General features: G+C 45.3%; 1 pseudogene; it reads right to left on the bottom strand.

The window, feature by feature from the left end:
* Positions 1 to 3,011: 3,011 nt before the first annotated feature.
* Positions 3,012 to 13,294, bottom strand: LOC146193329 (uncharacterized; annotated as a pseudogene).
* Between the last annotated feature and the right edge of the window lie 551 nt (positions 13,295 to 13,845).

Raw genomic sequence — 13,845 nt, 5'->3', positions numbered from 1 at the left:
CAAACGCTTCCCCGCGAAAGCACTCTGGCACCTTGGTGTTCTGTAGAGTCACCGGCGTAGGGTCGGTATGTGCCATGGCTTGGGAGGTCTGAGGAACTTGGGCGTTTGAGGAGTCGTTCGGCAGATGACTGTACTCCGGTGCTAGGCCTAGAAGGCGGCGGCTAGCACGATGGACAGGCGTGTCGATGTTTGGGATCCGCTGTGAACTGCCGGAAGGAGTCATATGCATACCCAGCACCTCCACCAGTGTCACGTCTCGGTAGATCACCAAGCAGAACCTAACGATAGATGGTTTGAATGGTCGACCAGAACAAGTCTTGCGTTCAAGTTTCTTTCACTTCCAGGCTCGCGCTTGTCGTCCCAGATGTCATCTTTTGCGTCGTCTTCTGTATGCGTCAATATATATATATATATATATATATACACACACACATATCCATACATATATACACACATACACATATACATACATATATATAAAAAGGCATTAGGAAGCAATGGCTGTCAAGAACTGCTCAATTGGTAGCGAGCGGACGTGTCCAGGCAGCGAATTCCAGAGTTCAATGGTCAGAGGAAAGAAGCTATGTTTGAATGTCTCAGTGCGGGAAAAGAAAGGAATGAGATTTAGGCTATGGGAACTTCTAGTTATGGAAGCTTGCTAATGTTCAAATAATTATTTAGTGATGGAAGGCGCTGAGAGTGAACCAGTATGTGCAAAAACTTCAAACATTCTATTTGACGGCGAGATGATAGGGCTGTGAGACCTAAATCTGTATTATGGGAAGAAGGGGAAAAAACGCGGCCGTAGTTGTGAAAGATGAAGCGTACTGATTTCTTTTGAACTGATTCTAATTTTTTGATATCGGATTTCTTATAAGGGTTCCATACGATACAGGCATAATCAAGAATGGGGCGGATAAGTGTTTTATATGTGAGCAGTTTGGCATCCTTTGGGGCTTTACGCAGTGTACGATGGAGGTATCCGAGACGTTTGAAAGCTTTATTACATATGATGTCAATGTGTTTAGACCATGAGATGTCATGAGAGAAATGAAAGCCGAGGTATTTATACTCGGTGACTCTTCTAAATCCTGACCGTGAAAACCGTAGGTGAAATGTGAAGGAGATGGGCTTCTAGAAAAGGACATGGAAACAGTTTTAGAGAAACTAATATTCATTTGCCATTCCTTGCACCATTTACAAAAATTATAAAATGAGTCGTTAAGTATTTCATGGTCAAGTGGTGTATTAATCTCGTGATATAAGACGCAGTCATCAGCGTAAAGACGAATTTTTACAGATACACAACATGGCAGGTCGTTAATATATAATAAGAAAAGCGGGCCTAAAACGGAACCTTGCGGAACGCCGGCTGAAACACTAACAGGAGTAGAAATAGATGAATTAATGTATACAGACTGCGAACGCTGATTTAAGAAACTGGATATCCAACCAACCAGGGAAGGGTATTTTAGGACAGAGTTAAGTTTGTGTAGGAGTTTAGGGTGTGGGACAGTGTCGAAAGCTTTAGATAAATCAACAAAAATGCTGTCGACCTGTCTACCTAGATCTAATGACTGAGAAATGTCGTGCGCAAATTCAAATAGTTGGGTAGGGGTGCTCAGGCCTTGACGGAAACCATGCTGGTAAATGTTTAGGATGTTGTGGGTTTCAAGAAATTCAATGATATGTTTGAAAATAACATGTTCGAGTAACTTGCATGAATGGGCTGTTTAAGGAGATAGGTCTGTAGTTCTGCAGTAGTTGAGTACTACCGGATTTGAACAATGGAATGACCTTGGCAAGCTTCTAGGAGTGGGGAACAGTGCTGGTGGATAATGATTTACGGAAGATTGTGGTAAGATATCGGCTTGCCCAAAGTGAGTAGCGCACAAGGAAGGAGTTAGGTATGTCATCTGGGCCACAGCTCTTTTTAGTATCTAATTGGAGGATCATATTGAGAACACCTGTACCGGAGACGACGACATCTTCGATGGGAGGGTAAGAGTCACAGCTAAAAGAAGGAACGATAGAGTTATCTAGTGTGAATACAGAATGAAAACAGGAATTGAAAGCAGAAGCAATTGTCAGTGAATCTGAAACAGGAACGCCGTTAACTATAAAACTGTTGCAAGTACTGTTACTGGGTAGTATCGATTTCCAGAATTTGCGAGGGTTCGTTTTCATTAATTTTGGCAATGTAACGGAATAGTAAAAATCCTTAGCAGACTTTAACCTGACGTGTAGCTCCTCCTTGGCATCATTGAACTCTGCAATTTTGACAGGATTGCCATTTCTTTTCGACTTACGCAATATTGCAACGCGACGCGATAAATGCAGTAGGTTTCTTGTTATCCGTGGCAAATCTCTATTTTTCTTTTTTGTTTTCAGCGGAACAAAGTGATTAATACATGTTTTAACAATATGTTCAAAAAACCCCACAACAGCATCAACATCACTGGTCAGAGATAATTATTCAAACATTTCAAAGGATTCATGTAATGTGTCAATTATAGCAACATCATTGGCCTGGTTGAAGTCACGAAAACTGCTGTACTCGAACCGGGCTCTGGGAACAGTGCAGCTGATTGAGAATAATACAGCCTTATGGTCCGATATGCCGTCAGTAACACAGCACTGGAAACCATTCTCGAATAGATTAGAGCTGAGAAAAACTAGATCTAGGACTGCCGCTTGCCTGGTGTTCGCTTGTTTGAGGCCAAGTGATAAGGAAAGATGTAACAATTTTCTTGACAAAGAGACATCATGGCCGGTATTGCTAAGAGAAGGCCAGTGAATACCTGGCACATTAAAATCTCCCATAAGTATTATATTTGTCGGATTCAAATTATGCAAAAGTTTACTTAGAAGAAATAATTGATCAGCATCAGAGCCAGGAGGCCGATAAAGCACTCCAATTAATGTGAATGTGTTTTCCAATTAAACTTTACACAAAAGCAATTCAATTTCACATGGAGAATCAAGGACAGAAAACTTCAAATGTGACTGTATATAGAGGGCGACACCACCGCCTCTACCATTCGGTCTGTCAGCTCTCAGCAACGTGAATCCACTTAACGCAACTTCAGAGCCGTATATGCTACCATGCAACTAAGTTCCAGCAACAGCAATAATGTGAAGGGAATGAGCAGTTACCAAGGAGTTAAGGTCGGTAAATTTATTAAGCAGGCTTCTAGCGTTTAAATTTAACACACGGAGGTTATTGCTGTGATGAGGTAGTCAAGGCGAAGTGGCTACTGCATTAGTAGCATTACTTAGTGACGCATTACGGGATGCTTTTTCCAGTGAAGTAGAAGAACTGTTCCAGTTATACCGAACTTTATCAATAAATACATGATCAAACCGTATTCGGATCGTGCAGCCATTGCTTCTGAAACTTTCAGTCACTTCCCAAAGCTTTTTCCGGATATTGCGGACACGTATTGAAAAATCCTCCGATATACGGTAATCGGATTCCTTAAGTTTGTGGCCATTTTTAACACTGAAGCTTTTTGCCGAAAGTCCAGAAGCTTCATGATCACGGGACGGGGACGGTCATGTGAAGGCCTTCCAAGACGATGGCACCTCTCTATTTGAGGGCAGCTCATATTGAGTTCTTCCTCAAACCATTTTGCGATGTCAGAGGAGAGACGTTCATTATTTTCATCAGAGGATTCGGGCAGACCATGCAATATTAGGTTGTTCCTACGTGCACGGTTTTCCAACTCATCGTTTTTATTTGAAAGACTGTGAAGTTCGGAACTTAGACGTGCAACTTCACTGTTGAGACTGCCACTGTCGGCGGCGGACTTTTGTAACGAGGACTCCAGAGCAGCCACGCGCGACTCAATTGTCTCAAAACGTGCATTAATAGATTCATGAAAAGATTTAATTTCAGCAATATCCTGGGATAATTTTCGCTTTCCGTTCAAAAGCTCAGCAAACATATCGGACACCGATGGTTGACCGGTGGCGGCTTCCGAATTTGAAGGGCTCACATTACTTTGAGAGCGAGTAACCATCGCTGATGGCGGAGGACCAGGATTACTTTCAACATCCCCACTCCTCAGAAGTCTACTAATACAAGCCGCAATTTGCGAGTACAGCGAAACATAAGCAAAGCACTTGCGAGAGTGGTGTGGGCAAGGAAACAGCAGTAGAAATCGATCATCAGAGCGAATACAAGGGGCATTCTGAAGATAACATACCTGCGTAAAAAACAGGCAGCGAGTAAGCATGGTGCTCGCACTGCTGCCACCTCGCCCACTGATGAAGGAACGGTCCAGCACGCAATTTATAGGCAGGTCCTTGAACGTCTCGAGACTGGGCTTGATGAGGTATGGATGACGTAGAGTGACGGTCACTTTGCACGGATTGCATACACGTGTGGTGACAGGCAGATCAAGACTATGATCCGTAAGAGAGATAGGACAGTTCGTATAGTGGCCAGCTGATTCATCCAAGAACATCGGCGATGGCGGCGAGTGTCCATGAGTTGTGGCGTCAGGAGCCATGAACGAAGCATAGTCGAAGTGATAACAAACGAGGAAGGCAATCTGCGTAAGAAACAGGCAGCGAGTAAGCATGGTGCTCGCACTGCTGCCACCTCGCCCACTGTATGTTTTACTGTATGGGTATGTTTTAAACAGAAAAATATTCTCGAAACAATAAATGAGACAGTTCCAGCAAGAAACCATCAACAGCAATGGAAGTAACTTATAGCAAAAGCCGACAGTATTACAGGCCCAAAACACTAAATTTTGCTGAATAACGTTTGCATAGTACAGTTTGTGGTTAGAGGCAACTAAGCGTTTAAAGCTGCGCACTAGAAAATACTATATTGGTTATTATTGCGAAAACAAAAAACAAACGTCAGAAACGTGAGGAAACCGTGGATTTTTTTTTTTCACACAATTGAAACTATGTGTACGATACGCGCAGGCAGCTCGCTGGTAATGCACGTAAGCTTCTGACATGCATCGATAGTGCACCGATAGTAGCGCCCACTTCGTATTGCCTGCAAGTCTTTTCCGTGTGGCATGTTTTTTTGTCTTCCTCGATATAAAGGTAACGACCTCGCTATTGGCAATGAATGTCCTTTCCCTTGCAGCAAGCGGGAGAGCATGTAGTTTTCCTTATGCAGCGCTATAATGCATGTATTTTAATTGGCTCCCATAGTCACCCACGTTTCAGCAGCGGACATGCATTTTCCTCTAAACTGGCCGAGAACATACTGCTCTCTCAGTATTGGTGTTACGAATAATCGCCAAGCGAACTTTGACACACGCCAGCGCTTTAGAAACATTTTTTTCATTTCGAATACTGGCATGGAAGCGGTTCACCGAGGCCGCGTGCTATGCATTCACATGAACCAACAAAGTATTTTTCTGTAACGTATCGCCAACGTAGTGTGAAATCTGCGGACGCAGGGGCATTATTCACAGGGTGGACGCTTCGACCATACCACTTCAGCACTTGTGGAGACACCTCCTGACACTTGCAGTGACGGGCTTGCACAGCACGTTTTCTTGTAACATGTCCTCGTGCGTGTATGTGTTTGAAGTAATGCGGATCAAAATAAGGCACTGGGAGAGTTGCCGTCGTTGACTAATGTGAAGAGGTTGTTCTGGCGTTGGCGTAGCTGTCATGAAGACTGCAAGCCGGTTCGAGTTCGGCGAATCAACACGTGTTGTATAATCATGATCTACTAATGGGTCTCTTTCCTCTCTTGGGACTGCTTGTTTCCTCGTCCTTACATGATGAAACATTAAAACGTTGTTGTAAGGCAAATGATTGTAATTGGCAGGAAGCTTCGCATAATTTCCGCTGTGTCCCGGGCCGCTAAGCAAACGCTGCCCCTTTGACGTGGGCACGCCTTCCTTCACAGCTAAAGAGTTATTTTATGAGTTGATTTGTTTTCTGTACAATTGAAGAGAAGTTCATTGGTACATTATTTCGGCGTCCGACGAGAGCTTGGTCCAAAAAATACATCTTTTCATCTTAAACTACTAAATTTAGGGGTCTTAAAAATGTACCCTTAAACAATGTGTACAGCGGTTAGTAATATTTTGTGGATTGTTTAATAATCCGCGACGGTATGGTTGACTTGCACTTACATTACAGCAGCACGCTAGGCCCATTGGCGATTCATCGAGACTGGATGATAATAACAGCGCTACAAAGATGAAGACAGAGAAAGAATAGTTTGCAGTGCATGTCCTGCTGTGCTTCCTCTGTCATTGTGTTACAACGCTTTTACATTCTCGCTGGTATGAATGTGCTGAATTATTGACTCGCTTTTTGAAAGCCGGCGTAGGCTTGTTGGCGCAGTTAATTCACGGCCAAAGTTCAAAGACGTATTAGCGATTCTCTTATTCGGTATTGTTCAAGCAATGCGAACGCAATTACCTGACCGTCCAGGATTTCTCTGAGTCCGGTGCCCTCTAGGTGAAATCTGTCAGTGCGCGGACATAGTGAACCTGTACCTTCTTATTTCTAATCTTACAAACATGCTCCGAGAGGTTTGTACTTATTTTACAATTACAAGGTTCCTACCTTCTTTTGAATGCGGATAACCGTTTCTTCCTTCTAAGTTTCCTAAACAAGGGCGTGGGCAACTCCTTTTCCAATTTGCACCCGTCATTACTGGCATAATGTTTTTTTCCTGATATATATAAATCTATACCACGTGGTATCTTCCTCGACTATTTTATCCGGATTGGTAATGATAAGGCTTTTTTAAGTTTAGTTTGCAAGTTACATTTTTTCCTATGACTTGATTTTCCCAAACCTAGTTCAATTCACCTCCGTTCTTTAACACATCTAGAATTCTCGGCGTGTTATGGATACTTGGATTAGTTTCCTTACCAATAAAATACTGCGTACCTCTTCAATTCTATTTGCTGCCTTCAATGAGAAGTTCTTTTGCACAGGGCTTTCTAGTTCAATACACTTTCTGCAACAAGATGTTGTTACGCATAAGCGTTCCGTAATTACCTAAATCGCCTCTTGAGAAACCCTTCAGTCCCTTCTCTAACACCGTATGTCCTACTTCTATGCCTTCACATCACTAAGTTTCGTGATTATCACCTAATGATTGAATGCTGGCTTTATCATCTTCGGTTACAGCTGAGTAGACAGCGGTCTGGAGCGAAGTCCTAAATATGTGTCATTTGCATTTTAGTTTAATTTGTATTGGAGCTTCATATTTAATTAATCTTCTGCTTCATCTCCAGTTCTTGACTAAATAAGGTTTTTACTAATCCGTAGTGATTCTTCTTTACAACGAGGAAAACCTTCACATTTTTTTATTATTTCACAATGTGAGGGCAATAGAACGCCGCTTTATTTTGTACCAGCAGGTCACCTGTTCAACGTCAAATTATGATCTAGTTTTGTTTTTGGAATATGGTCGAGGTATCGTTCAGCAAATTGCAGTCGAAATTCCTCACTCTTCCTCTGGTTTTCACTGCTTTTTGACCGCAGCTCATTTCAGAGGGCCATCGGCGTAGCACACGAGTTTTTTTTCTCTTAATTTGAGTCGCCTACCAGGGCAGCCTACAGGGTTTTAGGCTCTCTTGGATACATACTGCACGACGTCATCGAAATTATTCATTTCTGGATGTAGGGGAGAAGGTCAGTGCCCCCCCTCGGGTCTTTTCATTTGATCTCTACCATGCAATAGCGGCATTGCTTGAACAAGGTTGTGTGCTTGTGTTGTGTTGCCAGCCACATCCTTATTTTTAGGAATTCTACAATTTGTTTCTCAATATCTTCTCAACAAAAAGAACATAATTATGTTTTAGCCATTAGTACCCTATAGCTTCACTTCTACTTCGAAGATCACTGAGCCCTATCGCATCCTATTTACTTTTTTTAGTTCTTCGACCTACACTGCTAGAACCATCTCTTTCGATAAAATGTTTGCTTTAAACTTTTTCAGGTTCAGTTTAAAGTGTGTGTCTATCCACTACCAAAGCTGCTGCCATTTTCAGCCGCTTCGTAGCTGCTTGCACTCTGAGGGCCTGAGGTAATCTTTGCAATTAAGAGTAAGCTGTGGAAAAGTAAGTGGAAAAGGCATCCGAGTCATATTATCTGAGAAGTGTGCATGGTCTCCTCTGGTCGCGTTTGGGCACGCCTCCCAACCTGTGCACTCAGTTTGATCGACACTCCGAGTATCAACGAGCCGCTATTAGTCGTGCTCGTAGACACACCGGTATCGTTTTTGAAACATTAAGTGGTCGAGCTGGCAGAAGCTGCCAATTAGGAAACCTCCTATAATACCGGACCGTGAGATGAAAATCGAATTAACTACTTTGGGACCACGATTAAGACACAACACCTGCAAGCCGGTCAGAAACTTTCGTCGCCGTCATCATCATAAGCCGGACTATACGAACTGCAGGGAGAGGGCCTATCCCATTTTCCTCCAATTATCCCAGTCCTGTGATATCTGCATACACTTAACCCCTGCGAATTTCTTAACCTCATCCACCGACGTAATATTCTGCCACCAAATGCTACGCTTACAGTCCCTTGGAATGTAATTGTTTACTCTTAGAGACCATCGGTTGTCCTCTCTTTGCGCTACATGTCTTGCCCATGCCTATTTCTTCTTAGTATTTAACTAGAATGTCATTAACTTGAGTTAAATCTCTGACCCCTCTGAACGCTTCCTATCTATTAACGTTACACCTACCATTCGTTCCACAGCCTTCCGAGTTGTTCTCAACTTGATCAGAACCCTTTTCGTTATTCTTCATTTTTCAACCCCATATCCGAGTACCGATAGAAGGGAACTGTTATACACTTTCCTTTTGAGTAATACCGGTAAGCGGCTAGTAATACAGTTCGAGCACCTTCCAAATGCGCTTCATCCCAATCTTATTCACCTAGTTATTTCCCTTTCAAAGTTCGAATCTGCAGTCACTACCTGTCGTAAACAGACATATTCGGCTATTTCCAGCGCTTCGCTACCTATCTTAGGCTGCTGTTCCTTTCCTACGCTGTTCGACTTTACCTCAATGTTCTGCATATTGCGAGACAGAAGGATGCACTAGCAAATTCATCTTTCTAGTGCAGATAGGCCGAAGCAGAAACTACCGACTAGCCGATGCTCATCAACACTTCACCTTCTTCCCACGATACAATGACCGATGATGATCACGCTCACATGAAGGTGAAGTTCACTCACAGTGCTTACACCGTTCCCCCTCCCGAACGAAAGCGACCATCCTGGTCGCAAATTATATCTCAAGGTCGGCGGTTAAAGTGTTTCAAACGCTACACGTGCACAATCTCAATGCCACGACACTTACTGAGGACTGCGAACAGGCCATGCAGGTGTGATGACAGTTTACAGAGAAAGTTTGTTCTAGAACCGTATACGGGCCAATAAAACGGCTCAAGAACGTTTAACAGAGGCCTGGGATGTGAGTAGGTGTCCAGAGTAGCACTTCGTCTCAAGGGCGGAAAGGCACTGAGCGATGGATCGTATCATACATGCTTTTCCTCGAAGCTTGAAGGGCTTCAGTTTGAAGGCCGGCACGATCACAGCAGAGGAAATTACGAGACACGAACTGTTCGTGAGAAGTCGCGGCAGAAGAAGTGGAAACTCCGTAGAAAGATGCTTCGAGAAGATGGTAGGATGGCGGTCATAAACAAGAAAAAACGGAGAGTGGGTGGTGGTTCGTTGAACGGTAGTGTTGCAGGCGAAGGTGAAAAAAGAGAGTAAAGAGTCCCAGTTGTGCTGAGGGTGAATGTAGGTGGATAGCATATCAGAAAGGGTGCGATGAAAGCGTTCAGTGAGGCCATTGGTCTGAAGGTGGTAAGGAGATTTAGTTTTGTGCATCGTGCCTGAAGCATGAAGCACTGCGGCGAGGTTGGTGGAAAGGAACGACTTGCCACGATCGCTAAGGAGGAAACGAGGGGCGCCGTGGCGAAGAAATATGGTGTGGAGGAAGAAGTTGGCGATTTCGGAAGCGGAGCCGGAAAGAAGTGCTGCGGTTTCAGCTTATCGGTTGATGTGGTCAACGGCAGTAACTACCCAGCGGTTTCCAGCTGGAGTCAAGGGCAGGGGTCCATACAAGTCGATTCCGACGACTTCGAAAGGAGCGAATGGAAAAAGGAGAGGTTGGAAGAGACCGGCAGGAGGCGACGTAGACCAATTGCGTTGTTGACAAGGGATGCAAGACGCTACATATTTCAATACTAAGGTTGAAAGGCCAGGCCAGAAGAAACGATTTTTGATGCGTTCGTAGGTTTTGTGGTATCCAAGGTGACCTGCGGTGGGGTCGTCGTGTAAGGCTTGTAGAATTTGAGGACACGGAGAAGAAGGAATTACTAGAACCCAGATGTGGTCCAGTGGGCTGTAGTTGTGCCAAATAAATGTGCTAATATGTAACCTAAAATTGCTCAGCCGACAACGGAGACGGGCATTTGGAGATCTAATAACACCGTTGAGACTATCAATCAGCTTTCCACAGTAAGAGTCAGCACTCTGGTGGTGAGCAAGATTGCAGTCTATAACTGGCGTGGGACTAATAGAGGAGGAGATCAAAGACTGGATAACTGTAGAGTTTAAATGACTTGACTCCATTGGGACAGGAGAGATATGCGAAGACATGTGTTGCGACGGCGAAGCGATGTGGCTACTAGAGAGTGTCGGCGTCCTTTTGCTTCTTGCCCGATTTGTAAGCGACTGAAGTCATACTCTTGAAGGCGGAGCATCCATCGCCCGAGACGACCAGACAAATGTTTCAAAGAGGATAACTAGCATAGGGCGTGGTGGTCAGTGGCGACCGCGAAGTGACGGCCGTACAGATAAGGACGAAACATCTGAACAGCCCAGACGATGGCGAGACATGCTTGCTCGGTAACAGTGTAGCTTTGTTCCGCAGGTGTCAGAGTTCGGCTTGCATAGGGAACAACTTTTTCCGTAGAGGTATCTTGGCGTTACAGATGGACACCGCTATTGCCATGGCTACTGGAATCGGTGTGATAAATAGTCAGAGCTTTGTCATCAAAATGACCGAGCATGGGGCCCGAAGTCAGAGCACGTTTAAGAGTTTCAACTGTTTTTTCGCAAGCAAAGGACAAGACGAAAGGCGTGTCGGTGTGAAGAAGCGCATGTAAAGATGAGGCAATTGAGGCGAAATTGCGGATGAATCTGCGAAAGTATGATGCCAAGCCGAGGAAACGGCGGAGATCTTTGACACGAGGTGGCCAAGAACTTTATTTGACTTTGATGCAAAACGGCATTTCTTCGTGCTTAGCTGTAGTACAGCGCTGGAAAGTGGTGTCAAAACTTTTATCAAGACAATTAAGGTGATCAGAAAATGACGAAGAATAAATGACGATGTCATCTAAGTAACAAAGACATGTTTTTCATTTGAAACTGCAGAGAACTGGGTCAATCATGCGCTCGAATGTAGCAGAAGCGTTGCAGAGTCCAAACGGCACTTCATTGAATTCGTATAAGTCATTCAGCGTTGCAAAGGCAGTCTTCTCGTTATCATTTTCATGGATGGCGATCTGCCAGTAGCCTGATCTTAAGTCAAGGCAGGAGAAAAATTGGGCACCTTGTAAACAATCGATGGCGTCGTCAACTCGAGGGAGGGGATACACATTCTTGCGAGTGATTTTATTTAGAGCATGGTAATATACACAAAAACGAACCGAGCCGTCGTTTTTTTGCACTAGCACATCAGGCGATGACCACGAACTGGACGATGGGCTTATCATGTTGCGTGCAAGCATGCCAGCAACATTTTCCTGAATAAACTTCCACTCGGCTTAAGACACACGATATGGCCGGCGTCTAACTATGCCTGATCTGTCGGTATGGATGCGATGCGTTGCTGTAGCGGTTTGACCCCATGCGGCGGAATTGACGTCGTACGAGTCTGCGTGCTTGCTCAATACAGCGGGTATTGTGTCAGGTCGGTGCTGATCGTGTGGCGAAGTGCTGCACTGAGCGAGGCGGGGGATGAAGAAGGGTGATCGGAAGTGGAAATGGGAAGAAGAGTGACAGGCTGGGCGAAAGCAACTGATGCAAAAGTAGAGCCGCGGCGCAGAAGAATGGGCTCTGGTGTGGGATTGAAGGCGGCGAGAAGAGAAGAACCGCTGGAGAAGCGAAGAAGGGATACGTTGGTGATTATATTTCTTGACTGGAGACGAGGTCTGGGTGTAATCAGGACGTCGCCGTCGGTGACGGCGTCAGATGTCACAGATAGAATATCTTCGTTGCCGAGATAGAGGACGTGATTGGCAAGCATATTTACTTGGGAGGAAGGTGGTTTTCTTTCGGCAACATTGTTGCGTTCAGTGACCTCAATAGTGGGAGGGAAACACATAATGACTATACTGAGGTGTTTTGGAGGAAATCCCAGCCGACGATGAGTTGATGGACACTGGAGGATAGGACAGCAAACTCAATGAATTGCAAGGTGCCGTCAAAGGTGACTCGGGGCTGTACACGCTCCACAAGGGTTAATCTGTCCATTTGCAGCGCGTAAAGGAGGGCCGGTGTAAGGAGTGCGCACGTTTCGGAGTTTTAAACACAAGTCAAGCTTCATAATTGAAGTAGCGGAGCCAGTATCAATTAAAGCTTCCAGTACATTTCCTTCAACGAATGCAGTCCAAATGCTGGATTGGAGCAGAGGAGGAATTTGAGCTACGGCAGACGGTGCAGTTTTAATTCCGTAAACTGCACAGGTTAGTTTTCCGTGTGGCAGACAGAAGCTGCAGATGGAGGGTGAAGGGGCGACGAAGTTCGGCGAAAGGGGGATGGGGAGCGACGACAGGGTGGCCGTGCTGTCATAGACTGGTCAGGGGAAGTCGACGGAGCGGAAGAGTGACGGAGGTCATTATCGGTGTCGAGGAAGAAGCTGGTATGCGTCGTCATGTCGAACGTACCCGCAGCTCGCACGCTCAACTCGCAGTCGTCGGCGACAGACACGTGTAACATGGTCGCGGATGTCGCAGTAGAAACATACTGGACGAGGTGGGACAGGCCGCCAATTACCATATACACCAGTTGTCGCGGGGACAGGGCGGCGAGGCTGGGTGGCACATGCGCGTTGTGAGCAGGAAGACGAGGAGGGGCCGCAGTCACTTCAGCATATGTCGGAACGTAGGGTGGGGCTGGTGGTTCTGTAGCCATGAGACGGTTGAATGAAGCAAGCTCCTCTTTGATAATTCCATGCAAATCAGGAGTTTCAACAGGTGGGCGTGAGAAAGCAGGCACCAACGAAATATCATCGTGGAGATCTTCCCGTATAATAGAGCGGATCATGGTGCGCAGATCAGATTTGGGAGTTTGCCTCGGATCCCAGGTGTTGTTAAGTCGGCGCGACTGTAGGTAGTCAAGTCGCTGGCAAGTGGCACGAATGTCTGGGCAGCTAGAGCAGCGTAGGCAAAAGTACTAATCCCTTTTAAAATATGGCCAACACGTTCAGCTTCGACCATGGCATTGTTGACTCTACGGCAAATGGCGAGTACGTCCTCAATATATAGGATGTGTATGTCTCTCCTGGAAGCTACACACGGGTCTTTAGCTTTTTTTGGAAAGATGCCGGACCAGCAGAAACAGACCAAAGATCTGGCGAATCTGTTCGAATCTGTTTCGTGAACTGAAGCCAGTCAGGAAAGGGCGTCCTCATGGTTGAGGAACCACGTCTTAGCCACGCCGCTAAGGTAAAACGAGACTTTGAGTAGCTTCATAGAAGCGTCCCACCCGTTACAAAGGCTGACCCGATCGTGCTTTTTTAGCCAGTCTTCGACGTCGTCACCGCAGAGACCAGCGAATACAGAAGGGTCGCATTGACGTGACGGAACTGACCATGT

The sequence above is a fragment of the Amblyomma maculatum genome, chromosome 4, assembly GCF_055883805.1.
Source record: "Amblyomma maculatum isolate TAMU_Amacu chromosome 4, ASM5588380v1, whole genome shotgun sequence".
Classification (NCBI taxonomy): domain Eukaryota; kingdom Metazoa; phylum Arthropoda; class Arachnida; order Ixodida; family Ixodidae; genus Amblyomma; species Amblyomma maculatum.
The sequence above is the reverse complement of the archived record's forward strand: the minus strand, read 5'-3'. Positions and strand labels throughout refer to the sequence as shown.